Source organism: Armigeres subalbatus, chromosome 2 (assembly GCF_024139115.2).
Source record: "Armigeres subalbatus isolate Guangzhou_Male chromosome 2, GZ_Asu_2, whole genome shotgun sequence".
Classification (NCBI taxonomy): Eukaryota; Metazoa; Arthropoda; class Insecta; order Diptera; family Culicidae; genus Armigeres; species Armigeres subalbatus.
The window spans coordinates 235,290,477-235,309,730 of NC_085140.1; the positions used below are offsets into that span (position 1 = coordinate 235,290,477).

General features: G+C 41.2%; 1 protein-coding gene across 1 annotated transcript in view; it reads left to right on the plus strand.

The window, feature by feature from the left end:
• Positions 1-313: 313 nt before the first annotated feature.
• The window catches only part of LOC134211909 (mucin-2), a 358,556-nt gene continuing 339,615 nt past the window's right edge, over positions 314-19,254 (plus strand). Inside the window, exon 1 of the mRNA XM_062689292.1 lies at positions 314-352. The gene's annotated coding sequence lies outside the window, so the exon portion shown is untranslated. The remainder of the gene's footprint in view (positions 353-19,254) is intronic.

Here is a 19,254-nt window from a genome sequence, read left to right on the forward strand (position 1 = left end):
ACGAATGCATTTGTGTTCAAGTTCAACAATAGAATATAATGTTAGCCATTCAACGAATTACTCAAGGATGAGAAAGGCAAATAACGACAGCTATTAGCAAAGTATTTTGATACACAAAATAACGTGCTTTAATAAAATGTTGCAAAGTAATAGCCGATGGGATGTGTATTCACCCGTTTGTTAAATCACTTTAAGATTATTTCTTAAAAGCATTTTTTTTAATTTTTTAATCATTATTTATTATTTTTAATATAATAATAACAAACTTTCTGTGTCTTGTTTACTTTCAGGTATTACATGGAGATTCATTATTGAAACCTTTGCAAAACGTTCATGCGGTTTTTAACTTCAGGTAAAATGTATGGATTAGTCAAAAACAACATATATACTCAAAACTACCTTTGCAAATATGTACACAAATAAAAATATTTTGTTCTTTTTATAATTTTTTTATAAATGTATTTTCCTGCACACATTTGGAACTTAAAAATAAACACAACTTATAAATGAACTTGTTGCCATTTCAGATTGAAATTAATTTAAACTGCGTTAGGTAATAATATTCAATCTCATTCAATTGACCATTAAATGTTTATTTGTTTGTATTTCCAGTCGCAATAGCTTTCTTGTCTTTTAATTACCAAGAATGTGTATACTTTCTTAGCCTAGTGCGATGAGTGGCTACAAAGCAAAACCGCCTCTCTTTGCTTCACACGAAAATTTCACTCTATTTCTGTCAAATGCGGGACTACTCATAGTAATCCCGCTTTTGAGGGAAATTGAGTCAAATTTCCCTTGGAAAAAAGAGGCGGCAATACATATGGAAGCTGGTTTCGATTCGCGGTCTACTTGGATTCGGCTTTGGGTTGACTACCTTTGGCATAAAAGTATCTTCGGATTAGTAATAGGTTTTCCATCCCACGGAACATATATTCATCTCATCGTAAAACAAAGAAATACAGCGCCAATCTCGTCACTTCTTTTTGCTAACAGGCGTGCTTACTGGTGAAAAAATCACAAAAATGAGAAACAAACCAAATTCCTTTTCATTGCTTTGTTTTTAATGGGATGACAATTGGAGCAATAGGATGAAGTGCCGAACCGTTCTCCTACATGATATACGATTGCATAAAGCTAACTTGGTTCAGAAACCCTACAATTTAAAACTGTAACAGTGCCTAATAAAGATTAAGCTGGGAGGCGGGACTATCCCAGTGGAGAATGTACAGTACATACATATAATCTAAGAAAGAAAGTGTTGCGTATTTATTGTTAATATGTAAAGTAACAAAACACATATACAATAACTAGCATTTCCATGCCAAAGTCATGCACTTTATGTAGATAAGTACTTGAACGTTCAAGAGTAACAATTTTGTGCTCATACTATCAAGGTAGTTCAATAGTTAGTTTATATTCTGATGTAACATAATCATTCTTTGGTCCGTAGAAAAATCAATACAGCAAAAGGATAAACATTTTTCAATAATAATGTACTCTGAATTGTGTTATGGGAATTCCCTGCGTTTCGTTTTAATGAAACTCTGCAGAACAACACGGCACAATTATGGCCATTGAACACCTCTAACGCATCACTTTATCGACTTTTAACGTGATTGATTTTTAAAATTTCAATCTCCCTGCAGATTGTAGCGATAGCGCTTCGTGTTGCTCCGGTAAGTGATATCCACTCAGCAATGCACGGTCATGTTTATACAAGTTCCACTTGATGTGCTCCGGTTCAGTTTGCGTTGATCCAGCGAAAAATCCACCGTACCATATCCGGCCAACCGACGACGACGTATATCGATCGCTATACGAGCCGGGGAGATTCGATATTGCCCCCCATGTATGCAAATATCTACATCATCCCCTCGTTCGCTGCTGATTGGGGATTGCCTCAAGTGTGGAGATTACATCGTGTGAGGAAAATTCACGCACGGCAAGTTTGCACAAACAAGGTTTTATGCTTTAGCCGAAAAATGTGCATTTTGCCGCGGAAAAGTGAACGGCTGCATGATTGCTAGATAAGTGATTGGTAATATGCATGGAGGCAACCCGGCGCCCGGCGAGGTATTTTTTAGCAAAAGCAACCATCTGTGTGATTCGATATGCGTTTTTCCACATTTAATGGTCCACTTGTTGTTCAATCGATACGCATTTGTAAGTCCCAATGGGTTGGAAACATGACTCGGTGGAATGATCATAAATTAATTTAGCTAACGACGGGTGCCTTCGGCAGCCAACTGGAATATTTTAATCGATATGCATTTCGTTATCAGCAAAACAACTATAGCTGGAGGGGTAAACACTCGACAAGAGATTCAGTCTATCTCGAATAGTGTAGTTATCATTTAACACCGAGTTTTCAACAACGTTCATAGACAAATGCTTCGAGATTGACCCAATTCCGAACGATACTAAATGGAAGATAACTCTCTGCTCTCCTGTCGAATTGCATGCTTCGAAGTCGTACCACAAGAGAGTAGCATTTCAGCCACCAACAACTAGGATTCAGCCTCACGCAATCGAGAATGGTGGAGAGACCTCGATTAAACTCTTCCAACTAGAATTATTCCAGAGGCAAAGGAATGTATTGCTTAGAGCATTTTACAAAACCCTCATCGTAAAGCGTACATACTAACGTCGCATATTTCTTGTATATACTTTTCTTGACCAAACGGTGTGCAAATTTTGTCACTTTTCTACCCAAAAGAATGATCGATATTTTTACATTTCTTAGGACACGATATGAAATCTCAAAATTTACATTTTGTTTTTCTTTGTAGTTCGTTTCAATTGTAGTGGGTAAGAACAGAGTATACACTCCTGTACGAATTATTTGTGATAATCTGATGTTTTCACAAGTCACAAGTTCCAATACTCACGCTTCCACGGGTCTTCCGATGACAATTGACCGCCAGCTAAGGGTTGCGTACTTAGCTAGTGGTGCAGCCTGGGCACTGTTCTCCTTCTGACATCAGCTAGAGTGAGAGGGTGCGTCCTGTGGGGTCTACCTAGGATGTTGTGGGGTTCGACAGTGGGCTCTGTTGAACTTCTATAAAAAGTTGCATGTGTCCCCAAGCAGGCCCTATCAAAGCGACCGTGTGCCGCTCAAAGCGCACTAGCCTAGTCCTGATGTTCTTCTTCTTCTTCTTCATTGGCATTACATCCCCACACTGGGACTGAGCCGCCTCGTAGCTTAGTGTTCATTAGGCACTTCCACAGTTATCAACTACGAGGTTTCTAAGGCAGGTTACCATTTTTGCATTCGTATATCATGAGGCTAACATGATGATACTTTTATGCCCAGGGAAGTCGAGATAATTTCCAATCCGAAAATTGCCTAGACCGGCACCGGGAATCGAACCCAGCCACCCTCAGCATGGTCTTGCTTTGTAGCCGCGCGTCTTACCGCACAGCTAAGGAGGGCCCGTGAGTCCTGATGTTAGGTGGGACTTTAAACAAATTTGACCTGACTGATCGAGCGTCTGTTCACCAAGGAGGTGCGGCTCCAACAGCGTATGTTCTGGCATCCAGCGGCTGAGTATGAAATGCTATTCCCCGGAAGCTATACCTAAGATGGCAGTCCCATCCCGGTGGATGGGGAACCTTGGGCCAACAACCTACTGTTCCCGAAACATCAATTTGTTCGAGAATCCGATAATGAAAGAATACGGACTGATTTTACGGCGACGACTCTCAGCGCGAAACAACGGACACGAATAGGAACATGGAACGTTTTAACCCTAGCCCAGCAGGGTAAATTGGCACAACTTGCCAATGAGGCACGCCGCATGAAGCTTGAGATTCTGGGACTGAGTGAAGTCCGTTGGCCAAACTTTGGCGAACACAGAACGCCGTCGGGACAAGTTCTGCTATACTCTGGTTTACGAGGTGAACACGCTCCCCGGCAACGCGGAGTTGGCTTCCTACTAAGCGCTCAGGCACACTCTGCGCTTATGAAGTAGGAACCTATAAGTGAAAGGATAATCGTTGCCAGATTTAGAACACGGGTTCGAAACCTTACTATAATCCAATGTTATGCGCCAACCGATGCTGCCGATCTGCAAGACAAAGAGAACTTCTACAGTCAACTCAATGCCGTCGTAGATAGAATTCCGAAGGGTAATATCAAGATCTGTTTGGGCGACTTCAATGTGAAGATCGGATCCGACAACTCGAACCATGAGCGCATTATGGGACGCCATGGTCTCGAAGAAATGACCGAAAACGGAGAGCTGTTCGCAGAATTTTGTGGTAATGGTGATCGGGGGATCGTTCTTCCCTCATCGACTGGTTCACAAGGTCACGTGGGTCTCCCGTGACGGCTTTACAGAAAATCGAATCGACCACATCTGCATCAGCCGAAAATGGAAACGGAGCCTTCTTGATGTACGGAATAACCGTAGTGCCGATATCGCGTCTGATCGTCACCTCCTCATCGGCGAAATACGCCTGCGCATTGCGCGGATTCGTCGGCAGGAGGAAAGAGTTAGACGACGATTTAACACACGCCGACTGGAAGATGCCACGGTGAAACGGTCCTTCGTTGAAGAACTGGAGACGCGTGCTGCAGATATTCCGGAAGGTGGCAGCGTGGAAGAACAATGGACCGCAGTCAAGAATGCCTTCATCGCCACCAGCGAGAACAATCTGGGCGAACTACGAACCCAGAGAAAACAATGAATCACCGTTGAGACCTGGAGGAAGATAGAGGAGCGAAGAGAAGCCAAAGCCGCGATAGAGCGATCGAAAACCTGAGGAGCCAAAGTCTTAGCCCGTCAACGATACGCGGCTCTTGAGCAGGAAGTAAAACGCTCATGTCGACGGGACAAGCGAGCGTGGGCAGATTCTCTGACCGACGAAGGAGAGAGAGCCGCCGCAACCGGGGATATTCGCCTCCTCTACGATATCTCGCGACGCTTAAGCGGGGCGAAGATGAATGCAACGATGAATGGGAATGCCCTTCACGCAAAAAAGTTTTGAATTCCCGTGCAAAATTGATGACGGGAAATTCCAATCGGATCCCAGATTCGACGGGTAGAAATTTTTCAAACGCTCAAATTTCGAAACCGGTTACCGGTCGAGCAATTCATACCCACCACAATTCTCAAACAAATTTTGCCGCTCGTCAACGGGTAGCAAGCACTTCAGTAAATTCCAATTTTTCCAATGTACCTACGTATGCAAACATCGCTGCTGGTAGACCAAATTTCTCTTCTCAAAATGAGGTTTATACCCATGTCCCAACGGAAAATAACGGTCATGTTGCCGATTCAGGTAGCATGACTGCTTCCGATTTTGATTTTTTAACTGAACAATTGCATCACATGATTGATGCAATGTTCAAAGCAAATACCATTCCTGAATTCCTGAAGCTGTTCAGGTTGGTATAAAGTACACACAAAAAATTGTTATCGGACTCCGTTTCAATGGATCCAAATAATTGTGTGAAAGTTCTAAATTGGAATGCCCGCTCTCTAAAGGGTAAGGAAGATGAATTATTCAACTTCCTTTCAGTTCATAATGTGCATATTGCCATTATAACTGAAACGAATTTAAAACCAGGACTCTCCATTAAAAGAGATCCAAACTATTTTATCTACAGAAATGATCGTCTTGACAGCGCCTGTGGTGGGGTCGCCATTGTCATTAATAGACGTATCAAAAATAAATTATTTTCTTCGTTTGAAACCTTGGGAGTTTCTGTTGAAACAAATTTTGGACAATTTTCCTTCATTGCAGCCTACTTGCCTTTTCAATGCAATGGGCAGCAAAAGAATTTCAAATTCTGACTCGCAACAAATCAAAATTCTTCGTAATTGGTGACTTCAATGCCAAACACCGTTCATGGAATAATGCTCAAAGCAATTCCAATGGTAAAATTTTATTTGAAGATTGTTCTGCGGGATATTATACTATTCAATATCCCAATGGACCAACTTGTTTTTCTTCCAGTCGAAATCCTTCTACAATTGATTTAGTTTTAACGGATTCAAGTCAGCTGTGTGGCCAATTGGTAACTCATGCTGACTTTGACTCTGATCACCTTCCTGTGACATTTGAAATCTCACAAGAAGCCATTTATAATCCAATCAGCTCTACTTTTAATTATCATAGAGCTGATTGGGATTTATATAAAACGTATATCGATAGGAATTTTTATGTTGATATTCCTCTCGATACCAAAAGTGATATTGATAATGCTCTCGTATCTTTGACAAATTTAATTGTCGAAGCCAGAGGCATTGCAATTCCGAAATGTGAAGTTAAATTCAACTCCATTATTATTGACGACGATCTTCAGCTACTGATCCGTCTTAAAAATGTGAGAAGAAGGCAATACCAAAGAACTCGCGATCCCGCGTTGAAAGTTATTTGGCGAGATTTGCAAAATGAAATTAAAAACGTTTCGCTATTCTGAGAAATACCAACTTTGAGAATAATGTCTCGAAGTTGGATCCCAGTTCGAAACCCTTTTGAAATTAACAAAATTCTTAAAAACCTCAAAAGCCAATTCCAGCGCTTAAAGAGGGAAATAAAATTTTATTAACAAATGGCGAAAAGGCTCAAAAACTTGCTCAGCAGTTCGAGAGTGCCCATAATTTTAGTCTAGGTCTCACTAGTCCAATTGAGGATCAGGTTACACGAAGCTTCGAAGACATTCTCAACCAAGATAATGTTTTTGACCCTTCGTTGGGAACTAATTTGGATGAAGTGAGATCTATTACTAGAAAATTTAAAAATATGAAAGTTCCGGATAATGGTATTTTCTACATACTTATCAAAAAACTTCCTGAGAGCTCTTTATCCTTTTTGGTTAATTTATTTAACAAATGTTTTCAATTGGCATACTTTCCAGATAAATGGAAAAACGCCAAAGTTGTTCCAATTTTGAAGCCGGACAAAAATCCGGCTGAGGCTTCTAGTTATCGCCCAATCAGTTTGCTTTCTTCAATAAGCAAACTGTTTGAAAAGATTATTTTAAATAGAATGATGGTTCATATTAATGACAATTCTATTTTTGCTGATGAGCAATTTGGTTTTCGCCATGGGCATTCAACCACTCATCAGTTATTAAGAGTTACGAACTTAATTCGGCTCAACAAATCTGAAGGATATTCGACTGGAGTTGCTCTTCTTGATATAGAGAAAGCATTTGACAGTGTTTGGCATGAAGGTTTGATTGTAAAATTGATGAATTTTAATTTTCCTCTGTACATCATTAAACTGATCCAAAATTATTTATCAGATCGCTCACTGCAGGTAAACTATCAGAATACTAAATCTGATAGATTACCTGTAAGGGCTGGTGTCTCCCAAGGCAGCATACTGGGGCCCATATTGTATAACATTTTTACTTCTGACTTACCTGATTTACCACCAGGGTGTCAACAATCTTTGTTTGCAGATGACACGGGCCTTTCAGCCAAAGGGCGAAGCCTTCGTGTCATTTGTAGTAGATTGCAAAAAAGTTTGGATATTTTCTCCACTTACTTGCAAAAATGGAAAATTTCCCCGAATGCTTCCAAAACTCAGCTTATAATTTTCCCACATAAGCCGAGAGCTTCTTATTTGAAACCTTCTAGCAGACATATTGTCACTATGAATGGGGTTCCAATTAATTGGTCTAGCGAAGCTAAATATTTAGGACTTCTGCTAGATCAAAAATTAACTTTTAAAATCACATTGAAGGCCTTCAAGCCAAATGTAACAAATATATTAAGTGCCTATATCCACTTATAAACAGAAAATCAAAACTTTGTCTTAAGAACAAACTTTTGATTTACAAACAAATTTTAGACCTGCCATGTTGTATGCTGTGCCAATATGGACTAGTTGCTGCAATACCAGAAAGAAGGCACTCCAGAGGATTCAAAATAAAATTTTGAAAATGATTCTGAAGTTGCCTCCGTGGTATAGTACCAATGAACTTCATAGAATTTCTAATATTGAGACATTGCAACAAATGTCCAACAAAATAATTTCCAATTTTAGACAAAAATCGTTGCAATCTTCTATTGCAACGATTAACTCCTTGTACCCTTAGTATAAAATAGGTTAAGTTTAGTTTAAGTAGAAAACATTGTAATTCCTACATGGTTCAATTCAACCAGAGGAAAAAATTCTAACTGCTAGAGGCAATTGAAATGTATTAATAATAACTAAAAGCGTAACATAGCAATTAAGGATGATAGTGTTAAGAAAACACGGAACACCTAGTCTAAGAGATGAATGCATGTATTAGATAATTAGCAAATAAAATTAGTTAAAAAAAAAAATGAAATAAAATAAAATGCAACGATGCTTGTGAAAGACGCGAATGATCAGTTATTGACCGACCCAACTGACCATCTGAAACGCTGGTTCGAGCACTTCAAACAACTTTTTCAAGTGCCAGCCAGGCCATCACCACATCGGCATGATCTGCCTAGGATCCGACGTAAAAGCCTATTGCAACTAAATGTAAAGAAATGCAACATCATATCATTCAGCAGAAAAAGAACAACACCAAATACACAAATTGTGCTAGGAAACAAAACTGTAGAAAGAAGTGAAAGAGTTAGGGATTTAGGAGTGATTTTAGATTCAAAACTAACTCTTGTTGATCACTATAACACAATCATTCACAAAGCTAATAATATGCTAGGCTTTATCAAGCGCTTCTGTTTCAACTTTCAGGATCCCTACACAATCAAAACACTATATATTTCATATGTACGATCCATACTGGAGTATTGTAGCATTGTATGGTCGCCTTACTTAACCTCACATGAAGAAAGAATAGAATCAGTAAACGCTCAGGATGGAGATCTTTCAAGTCGGCCCTTTGCACCACCGGAGGTGTACAGGATCCATAAGTAAGAAGTAAAATACCAATAACGACGCCGTCCATGTTCTTGGAGTCAATTAAAATATGGGAAGGAAAATTAGTTCGACACTCATTGCTACAGGAGACCGCGGAATCCTCTGCATCTCCATGAGCGCACTGGGAAGAAATAGTATGTTGGTTCGGAAGGAAATCTATTGGAAATCGCCTTGGTAAGCGACTAATTATTTCTTTTGAACGACGCCATATTCGCGATGATACAAAGACGAAAACGCAATGCATGCAAACATGCATACTGCAAACTATAGATGATCGCCCTTGTGTTGACCGGAGCAACGCACAATACAATCACATTTGCCATTGAACACCAAATAGATATAGTGAAAATAAAGCCCATCTAAATAGACATAAAACTAATTTTCATAAACCTCTATAGAGTCTGTACGGCCAGACTTTGAAATGTTGCTATCGACAAATAACGTCGAGTATTTAAGTGTTTTAGGTGTGTAACAAGGATGGGAGATGCAGAACTTGTTATTATGACATCAAGTTTAAAATTGCCCCACTATTGGGCATTTTACCCTATATCATGTCATATCACATTTCCATGTTTCTACTTTTTCTTGGGTTTTTCTTCTAGGGCAGCACTGAGGGAGGAACCGCTCAGATTCTTACAACATGCTTAATTCATTAATAGATAATAGAGGAAATTGTTCTATTATTGTTAGGGGGATCTCTATAACTAATTATGCTCAAATTTGGCCTTAACTTTGCATATCAAAGAATACTGTAGCCAAATTTGACAAACTTTGGTAAACAAAAACCCCCTAACGATGGAACAAAACCTGCCGAAGCCGTCATTTCCCCTACTTGAAAAGTTGATTGTAGCGCGCTATGTAGTGGATGCATGAACGGGATTGATTGGTTCTGGATTTTTTACTGGGTATGGAAAAATGGAATTTCCCAAAAATTCAATAATTTTAATGGATTTGGCAAATTGCTGGAGAGTTTCCGAATCGATTGATAAGCATATCTCGAAAATAAATCGAAATTCTATTTTGTGATAGTCTTGAATTTGGAAATTTTCGTTTTACACCCTGTATCCGAGCCTTCCCCTTAGACGTAGTTTACGTAAAAAACACGACCAACACTTTTTTGGACAATATTGGAAGCGCTCGTTGCCAAAATACAGCTTACAATTTTCATTTGAAGCAGCACATTATAATTACCTACCTTACGACCTTTGCAAACGATTTATAATGAATAATGCACCAACCTTTCATGGGCATCCAGAACTAAAATTAGGAAAATTTGCCGAACATAATATCCATTTCGCTCGAAACTGTTGATGGCTTAAATAATAAGTATTGAATATTTCACCCAACAGTGTGTACCCGTGGAAGCTGCTCGTGCCATTGTTTAAACCATCGTTGCTGCTACTATTTGTTTGCTTCACCAAGAAGTGCCACTTCTCGTGACGACATGGGCCAGCTTTACTCCCTCCTCCAAATGAATGGGGCACACGTCGAGTAGCCGCCAAAATCCGAGCTGATTGAACCGAGATAAACCGAAAGCGGAATAAGAAAAATTAAGAAACACAAACATTATTAACCAGAAGACGCCAGCCAGGGTAATTCTTTTTCCATACTGCCTCCCACCCAGCAACTATCCGTCGTGGAAAACCGCCTTGGATGCCATTCTCTCATGTAGCAGCTCGGAATGAATAATCCAAAATAGCATTAAATGCTAAACTGCGGGTCTGGGCGGAAAGGAAAGAGTTGCGTTACAGGCGAGGGTAGATGAATTGAATCACATGCGAATGCCAAGAGAGGAAGCCAGCACTAAAAGAATAATATTGCATTTTACAAGTTGATGTCGCCTCTGCCTCGGGAGGAAAGATGGATCGGACCAGAGCAGTAGTGAGTCAGGCGGCCATGTAACTCTGGATGGGGAATAGCAGAAACTGAGAGCAGGCACAAACACTGTCAAGGCCGGGGGGACGGACAGTGTGGTGGTGGAACGAATAGTCAGATTAGAGGAAAATGCTACTTTTTGTTATTCGTGCGCCCTGAAGTGTGCTGCTACAGATGCAGAGAAAACAGATTAATGTAAAACGGTTTGTTTTCTGCTAATTGTTTTCAAATAGCACGTGGAGAAAACATCTAACATTTTAAGCCAACATCTGAATCAAGTGGGGTCTAATGATATATTCATGTTCGTATATCTATATCATTAACATCTAAGAGGTGCAGAAAGTGAGAGGCGCCATACTATGAAGACGTATGGAAGGGTTTCATTGATGATTTTATGTTTTCATTTTTTATGTAGGCACTTAATTTGTTCATCGTTACATCAACTTGAGACATCGTAAAGATCATGATCGAAATTGAAAGATTTTCTGTTTAAATTAGTTTTCTTTTAGATTTAATTAGTATTTTCCAAGGCTATGATAGGTTTGACATTTTAAATATCTATTTTACAAACCTGGATTGAAATTCAAGTGGTTTCTAATAGATTTTGCGAAGAAATTCAAAGTATTTTTTTGTGTAAATCCATCGCAAAAAATAAAAGGTAGCAATAAAATTCGAATTGAATTAATAAATGGTTACTGAGTCTTCTTTCTTGAGATCTTTGAATGCAAATTAGAATCTGACGCGTTCCAGCTTTAGCAAAATTTCAGATTGTTACAATTATTACATCGCAATGATCGCGCTAATTGTAAGTAATATCGCAGAACATCTGAGGAGCAGATGCCGCATTTTGTTTACTGGTCATATTTTAGAGTACTGCATGCATATACATTATACTGAGGATGTAACCGAAGTGGTTCAGTGGCTGTTTTCAACTAGAGCCGGAAAGTAAGCGATCTATTATCTCGAGAATGAAGTTTGAACCAATATATTTGATTTAAAAAGATGCTAAGATCTGGAAATCATAACATTTATTTTTACAGTGATTTTTTTATACCTTTCCGAAAATACACGAAAAATCTGACCTTATGTGAATAAATCATAGTTATCTGTCTCATTCCACCGTATTTCTTATTTCTGTTTTTTACTACCCCAGCATTAAAAACGAATAATGTTAAGAAAACTTCTTGAACCAACAACAAAACAATAAAAATAAAAGCTGAGAACAGCTCGACTCCCGAAGCGTGAAAAATCTCTTCACTATTTACCCCCATTTCACCGCAGGAAGAAAACTCAAATTGAGAATGGTCCCAGCTAGCCACCCCGTCTCCCTGATATCCACTTGTTATGCTGTGATGTATCACTTTGTCTTGATGTTTCCCATTTACTCTTCTCGTGTTTCGGAAGATGATCTTTCTACCTTTATGCCTTTCACTATCACTTGACCATCACCTCTTTTTGTTTGCTCTTCCCTACCTCGTCCATTTCTGAGGGCAAACTCCTGCAGCTAGTGTATAGCTATGCAGCCGTTCCTTTAGTAGAAGTGGCCGACCAGCAGCTGCAGCACGGGTAAGTCCTCCCCGTAGCAGTGGAGCTCATTTTTCATCGCCACCCGGTTTGATTGTTTTTCCGGCAAGTCATCGCTCAAACGGCAGGCGTCGACGGCAGTTTCACGCTACGATGGAGAAGAAATTATGATGTACACACTGCTGGGTGATTGATTTCACTGCCATTTCACGACAGGAGGATCCTCATCATGATGGCTGAAATTGCTCAGCACCAGGAGAATAGTGGGATAGAAAAATGTTCCCATAGTGCGCTGATGATGGTCATCTGGATGCCACGGCTTCCGACGAAGGCAGGTGAACATTTCAACTTCACGTGGGTTGACTGCACTGACTGCCCACGGCGAACTAGGTCAGGCGAAGAAGCATAAGTTATCTTCTGCCTATTTTGTTTGCTCATTCAAAGGTTCTCGAATGTTTTCATCATTTTTCCTTTTTGCAAGACCGTAGAAAAAGTTTTTTTTTTCATTTACAACACATTTTTCTTTCGCTTCCTGTTTTGCGCTGTTCCCTATTCTTGAAGAACAAAAAGCAAAACACCATCTCACGGGAGGGGAAAAAGAAACTACACTTCAAGGATAAAAGATACAGCATCGGGCGAGTCGATACCGAGGAAATGTAGCAGACAACAATTGAGCTAATTTCTTTGGGCAACTTTTGTCGGTTTATCATCGACGAGGACGACAACGTGGCATTCGAGAGTCTTCTGGTATTCTTTTTTTAGTTAAGAGCTTTTGATTACGGCAGCGAACATAGGATGCAGAAGGAAAACTACACAAATGTTAAAAAGAATGGAATGGCGAGCTGGCCTGAACGGGCAAAGTGACGGGTTTCCCGCTCCGATGTTAGGAAACGGAAATAAGGTCATCAATTTGATAAGGAAAGTTTTCTGTCCAACTGTATGGAAGGGAAACTGGAGAGGGTAAATTGTTGTAGAGTCGCACATGAATAAATCATATTTTTCTTTTGCTGAAGAGATATCTTTGCTATTCGTGCAGGCTTTTAATAACTTTGCGGAAAATAAATAATGAGTGTTTTAACTACAGTTGTTGCGATATAGGGTAAATCGCTACTTGGGCACATTGCCGATTCCCGACACACTATATAAAAAACTGATGATTTATACTGTCGCCGAAGGAAGGTTTATGATTAATAAAAAAGTCTCCCGTTTATCTCGCACAATACTCAATATTATTCAGCCATGTATTCTACTCCTAATTGATCTAATTATAGAAAAAAAATGTAGATTTTAGACTTTTGCCCTTTATTGTGACGAAGGGAGTATTTTCACTTTTACAAAACGGTATCATTAAATAAACACCTACTTGGAATTCATCACAGTTATTGATACAATTATTGCTTGAAGTTGTTAATCACTACACAATAATGCTAAACTCACGCACTTCTATCCTTCTTATATAATCGTATCACTGAAGTTAAACAAACATATTAAATTACATTTTAAAATGTATCCCCTTGTTCGCGCCAACGTGAAACAGTTTGTTTGAGACCCTTCTCCCCTTTCTACCATCATCGAGCCACCGCGAGAATATCGGCTCCGGTACCAGCCTAATGCCTACCCTTTCCCTCCACACACCACATCGTTTGTGTTTGGTTTTCTCACCCCATCGTTGTGAACATGATCGAACATGTACCCAAGAAGCCGACAGTCTAGCCAACGACAACGAGTTATAAGCCACGCCCAGTTAGCCATCATTCTCAAAACCAGCACACGGAACCCAGTCATCTGCCAACTATTTAAGAAGTGTCAATCAAAAATTTCATTCATTCAGTTTTCATACATTGTACAGTCCACAACAAGAAGAAAAATATAGCCTAAGTGAAAACAACCCGTCTTTCAATCCACCGGAGGAAGCCAGCAACAGCCTTTATGAAGGCTTGAGTTAATTAAACCCTAATTTTCCGTCGAGCTACCGGTCGTGCCCCGGCGTTCCTTCAACCGAAGGTTCTGGCCATCATCCCGGCACCCTTCATCCGGAAGGAATCGCTGCCCAGCCCAGTTCGTGCCCAAACATTGGTCCAATCGAACCGGATCAGAGGATCCAGTGCCAGTGTTCCGAGAGCTGCATCCGCAGCAGTGTGTCGTCAATCAGCCGATTGAGACAATCCGTTACCTCTGCTATTGCCGATAGCAGTTAGCATTGCCGTCGTAGCCAGACGATTGCTGTTGTTCCTGTTCCGGTAGCTCGATCCTGAGTTGATTAAAATAGTTTTTCTGCGACTTCAATGGTGGAGAAAGAGAAGACGTTGTGACCAAGGCAGTAGAAAGTGCGAGAAAAAGTGAAACGAAAATATCAATCCGAAAGTGTGTCGCGCGCGTGTGTGTTCCTGTGCAATATGGACAGCGTTACAGGGCTGTTCGCCCAACGCGATCTAGTCGAAGCAAAAGTGGAGCAAATCCAGAAGCAGTTAAGTGAAGCAAATGGTACCAATCAAATAAGCCTAACACAAGTGAAGAAATACGAGAGTGAGATACAGTTATGCTATGACGATTATCACCGTTTGTATGGAGAAATCTTAGCTTTGTTTCCTCCAGAACGATATGGTGAGTTGGATGAAAACTATTTTCATTTCGACGACATCCACACCGTTTGCTGTGTGTTGGTGGAAACATTATTGGAGTCCTTACCCGCCACTGATATGAGGTATCACATCAGAACGCCAACTATCAGGGAAGATTTTGCTGCATCACACACAACATGCTTACAACTACAGCAATCTGAAAGCCAACGCACTCCTAAGAAAGGAACTAACCGTTCCAAAGTAATGTGTACCGGAAGAAGCCCCTCCGAGTCCAATCGTGTCGAAGCATCCTGCTTCGAATCCAGAAGAAGAATCCATTCAGTTCCGGAGCCAGACGTCATGGAGAGGCCATGCACGTCTTTGTCAGTAGAGAAGGCAATCGAGTTTCTACTTCACCCGAATCCCAGCCCCATCCGATCCGTGAAGTTAACATGTGAAAAGAAACCCAATGTGAAGATATTTCCTGTGAGTAAACCTGTGGTGAAACCTGTGAATGGTCAAGCCGAGATCATCAATCCCGATTCATCCAAGCAGAGGGATGCACCGGAATCCAAGAACCAATCCAGCGATGATGAGGTAACAACCATTTTCTTCGAGAAGAACCAAGCCAATTCGTGCAAGCAATGTGAAGCAATCCGTGAAGTCGACCGTTTCGAGGAAAACCCGACTGAAGTCAACGGTCGAAGCAACAACCAACCAAGTGAACCATCCGAAGTCTGTGCCAAAAATGATTCAACCATTGTGAAGACGGTGGATCGAAATTCTGAAGCCATCTTGTGTATTCCGTCTGAAGATGAGTGCCTGCCAACCCACAGTTCCAGTGAATCGAAACCGAACGTAGACGATAACAAGAAAGATCCTGTGCCAATCGAAGCCTTTTTGATTCTGCATTCCTGTGCAGTGTCAACAATAAACTGTCTAGAGGAGAAATCGATATCAACGCCAGTAATAATAGTAAAAGTGCAACTATTTCCTATGCTTACTGGGAGCATCCCGAAATTCCTTGTCTCAACGCCTACTGGAATCAAGCCGTCGATGATACCAGCAATATACCATCCAGCAGTGAAGCAGTTCCCACGTGAGATCTTCATCGATTCTTATCAAGTGCCAAAGTGGTTTTCGAGAGCAATTTTCTGGAATCCAATACCGAAGCAGAGAGTAGTCCGAGCTTTTCCGATGCCCGCCGAAACAACCACGATGCTTCAAATAATCAGGCCGCTGCGGATGTCTGCTGGAACCCGTCAAGCATTGCATATTCCTACAGTGAGATCAACCAGAACCCGTCCGATACGTAAGCCACCGCCAAGTGTAAACAAGTTTCGTCAGGTTCTCAACCTGTTCCCGAGTGCTCCCCAGCTACGTAGGTCAATCGGAATCCATTCGAAGCTCAAGAAGTCGTCCAAAGCCTATTTCAAGAACGAGATGTTTTCAGCCAGTATCTATCTGAAGCCAATTTGGTTAGCAACCGTAAATATTGTGGTACTCGAGAAGCAACCAGTGCCAAGAGCGGACTATCCGTTGTGTGGTCTATCTACGAAGTTAAACGAAATACACACATTGAAGAAGTCGTCCCCAAACTCCACCAGATGCCGTGTAGTAATGGATCCAATGAGCAAGCATTTCCCGAACACCGCCATTGTTCTTCCTATGGAGGAGCCCAGCCTGATGTCAACCGGAGAACGTTGGGAGATGAGAGGTGTCCCTATCCAGAGAGCAGCTACGGTGAACGCATGGCCAGTAAGAAAACCAGTGGAGTCGTCGCCAGTCAACGTAGTCACTGCCATGCGAAGTATTGCACACCCATGGCAGAAAAAACAACCCGATGGAGCATCCATCAACACCGAGAGAGAGAGTCCATCTCAGCGAGCATGCATCGTGTTCAATCGCTTTCCAGTGACCCGAGGAAGGAGGTCTTAAGCGTGCTATGTATCACAGGTGAGAGAAGTCAGCCATTCGATTTGTGGTGTGTTCCTATCCTGATTCTTTTGGATCCCATTGTCCGCCACTGATATTGGGCTAATCCACTTGATTGCAAGTTTTAAGTTTTTGAGAACATTGTTCTACCCTGAAGATCGTCTGAGTGATACTGAGCTTAACTAGATATTTTCTTATTTCTAGTATCAGTCATATCAATTTAATTATCTATGCCTTATTGATCTTGTGTTTATGTGTTCACGATTGACCTCTCCAGAAATTAAATTTATTTTTATTAAGCCTCACTAACGCTACAGGTCACTTCACCTTTAGCTACTGTGTTTTCAAAAGTTGTTAGCTACTGTGTCCTTAAGATTTAATCTGAATAGATCCTGTTAATATTTGTGTGAAGGTTTACCCTTTTTATTACCCATATATTATTTAACATTTGAGTAACGATAATTAATCTTGCTTGTAATCAATCCTATATTACTGAAGCTGAATAACATTCAATTTTATCCCCACATGGATGGAATTACTTGCAGTCGTGTATTTTGAAATTCCTTGTGATGCCTTGTTGATCCCCTTGAACAATATCAATTTATCCGAGAGTATTCCATTCACCCATATGTGCAACATCTTTTCTGGCGGGGAGTATGTTCGCGCCAACGTGAAACAGTTTGTTTGAGACCCTTCTCCCCTTTCTACCATCATCGAGCCACCGCGAGAATATCGGCTCCGGTACCAGCCTAATGCCTACCCTTTCCCTCCACACACCACATCGTTTGTGTTTGGTTTTCTCACCCCATCGTTGTGAACATGATCGAACATGCACCCAAGAAGCCGACAGTCTAGCCAACGACAACGAGTTATAAGCCACGCCCAGTTGGCCATCATTCTCAAAACCAGCACACGGAACCCAGTCATCTGCCAACTATTTAAAAAGTCAAAATTAATGATTTCGTGTGTGTTACTTCTACGTGAAGTTAAACGATTTACAATGATATGGAAATGCTAATATCATCTTCCAAACATGGACGTACATGTTCATGATAGCATTAGAGGCGAAAGTATAGAATTGATAGTTCCGTTAGGATACGGCAGGCGTGAAGAATGTTTTTATAGAAGTCGATTTGAAAGCGAGCGGAGGGCAATATTTGTGATGGCACATATCACACGACCTTCCTTCTGCCAAGCTCCCGTATGAAGGGGGAGGGAAGAATATCAGTGTGGAAGCTGATATATCTCCACTGGCAAAAGGAAGGTGGTTTGACTTGCTCATATGCCATCAACTCAGCTGTTATTGGTCGACGGTACAGCAGCAGTGCCTTTCTCTGCTTTGTTCTCTCCGAGGCAGCCAAGTTGGTTGCGACGAGACGGACGCAATGAGAAAACAGAACTGTGCAATAAAAATCCTATTCGACTAAATGCTGATGTCATATTAGAAATTTGGAGACAGTACTCGTCGATAGCAAATCCTTCCGCACGCGATGGCATATGAGCAAGTCAAACCACCTTCCTTTTGCCAGTGGAGATATATCAGCTTCCACACTGATATTCTTCCCTCCCCCTTCATACGGGAGCTTGGCAGAAGGAAGGTCGTGTGATATGTGCCATCACAAATATTGCCCTCCGCTCGCTTTCAAATCGACTTCTATAAAAACATTCTTCACGCCTGCCGTATCCTAACGGAACAAGGGAATGGGCAGACAATGATTACAGTCTTACATCAGCAACTTTCAAAAAATTGTAGATCAGGGACATGTACTCGATCAAGGCCCGACAACACTTCCCTAATGGGCTTCGGTTGTTTTCCTCGGACCCGGAGATGTTCAGTTAGCGCAGATCTGGGGCCACGATGCTCCTCGCACGCCCACACGACATGATCGATGTCCTGATAATCCTCTCCGCAAACACAGAGATTGCTTTCCGAGAGTCCCACTCTGAAAAGGTGTGCGTTTAAAGTGTAGTGATTGGACATTAGACGACACATGGTTCGAATGAAGTCTCGTCCCATATTCAATTTTTTGAACCATGGACGCTTCGATACCTGCGGGCGAATTGAATACAGCCATCTACCCAACTCCCCATTTGTCCATTTATGTTGCCAGCTGTTCAAGGTTTCCTGACGAACTAATGTGAAAAATTCATCGAAGGTGATTTTCCGATCGTAAATATCACCTTCCATAGCGCCCACCTTAGCCAAAGAGTCCGCTTTCTCATTTCCCGGGATCGAGCAATGAGAAGGGACCCAAGCCATGGTGATTGTGTAAGACCGTTGTGATAAGGCACTCAAAGCTTTTCGTATCCCATTCAGAAGATACGCTGAGTGCTTAACCGGTTTCATTGACCGAACAGCCTCCAAGGAACTTAGACTGTCGGTGAAGATGAAGAAGTGGTCAGGAGGTAGGGATGCGATTTGTTCGAGTGAATAGTATACAGCTGCTAGCTCAGCAGTATACACGGAACTAGGCTCTTTGAGCTTAAA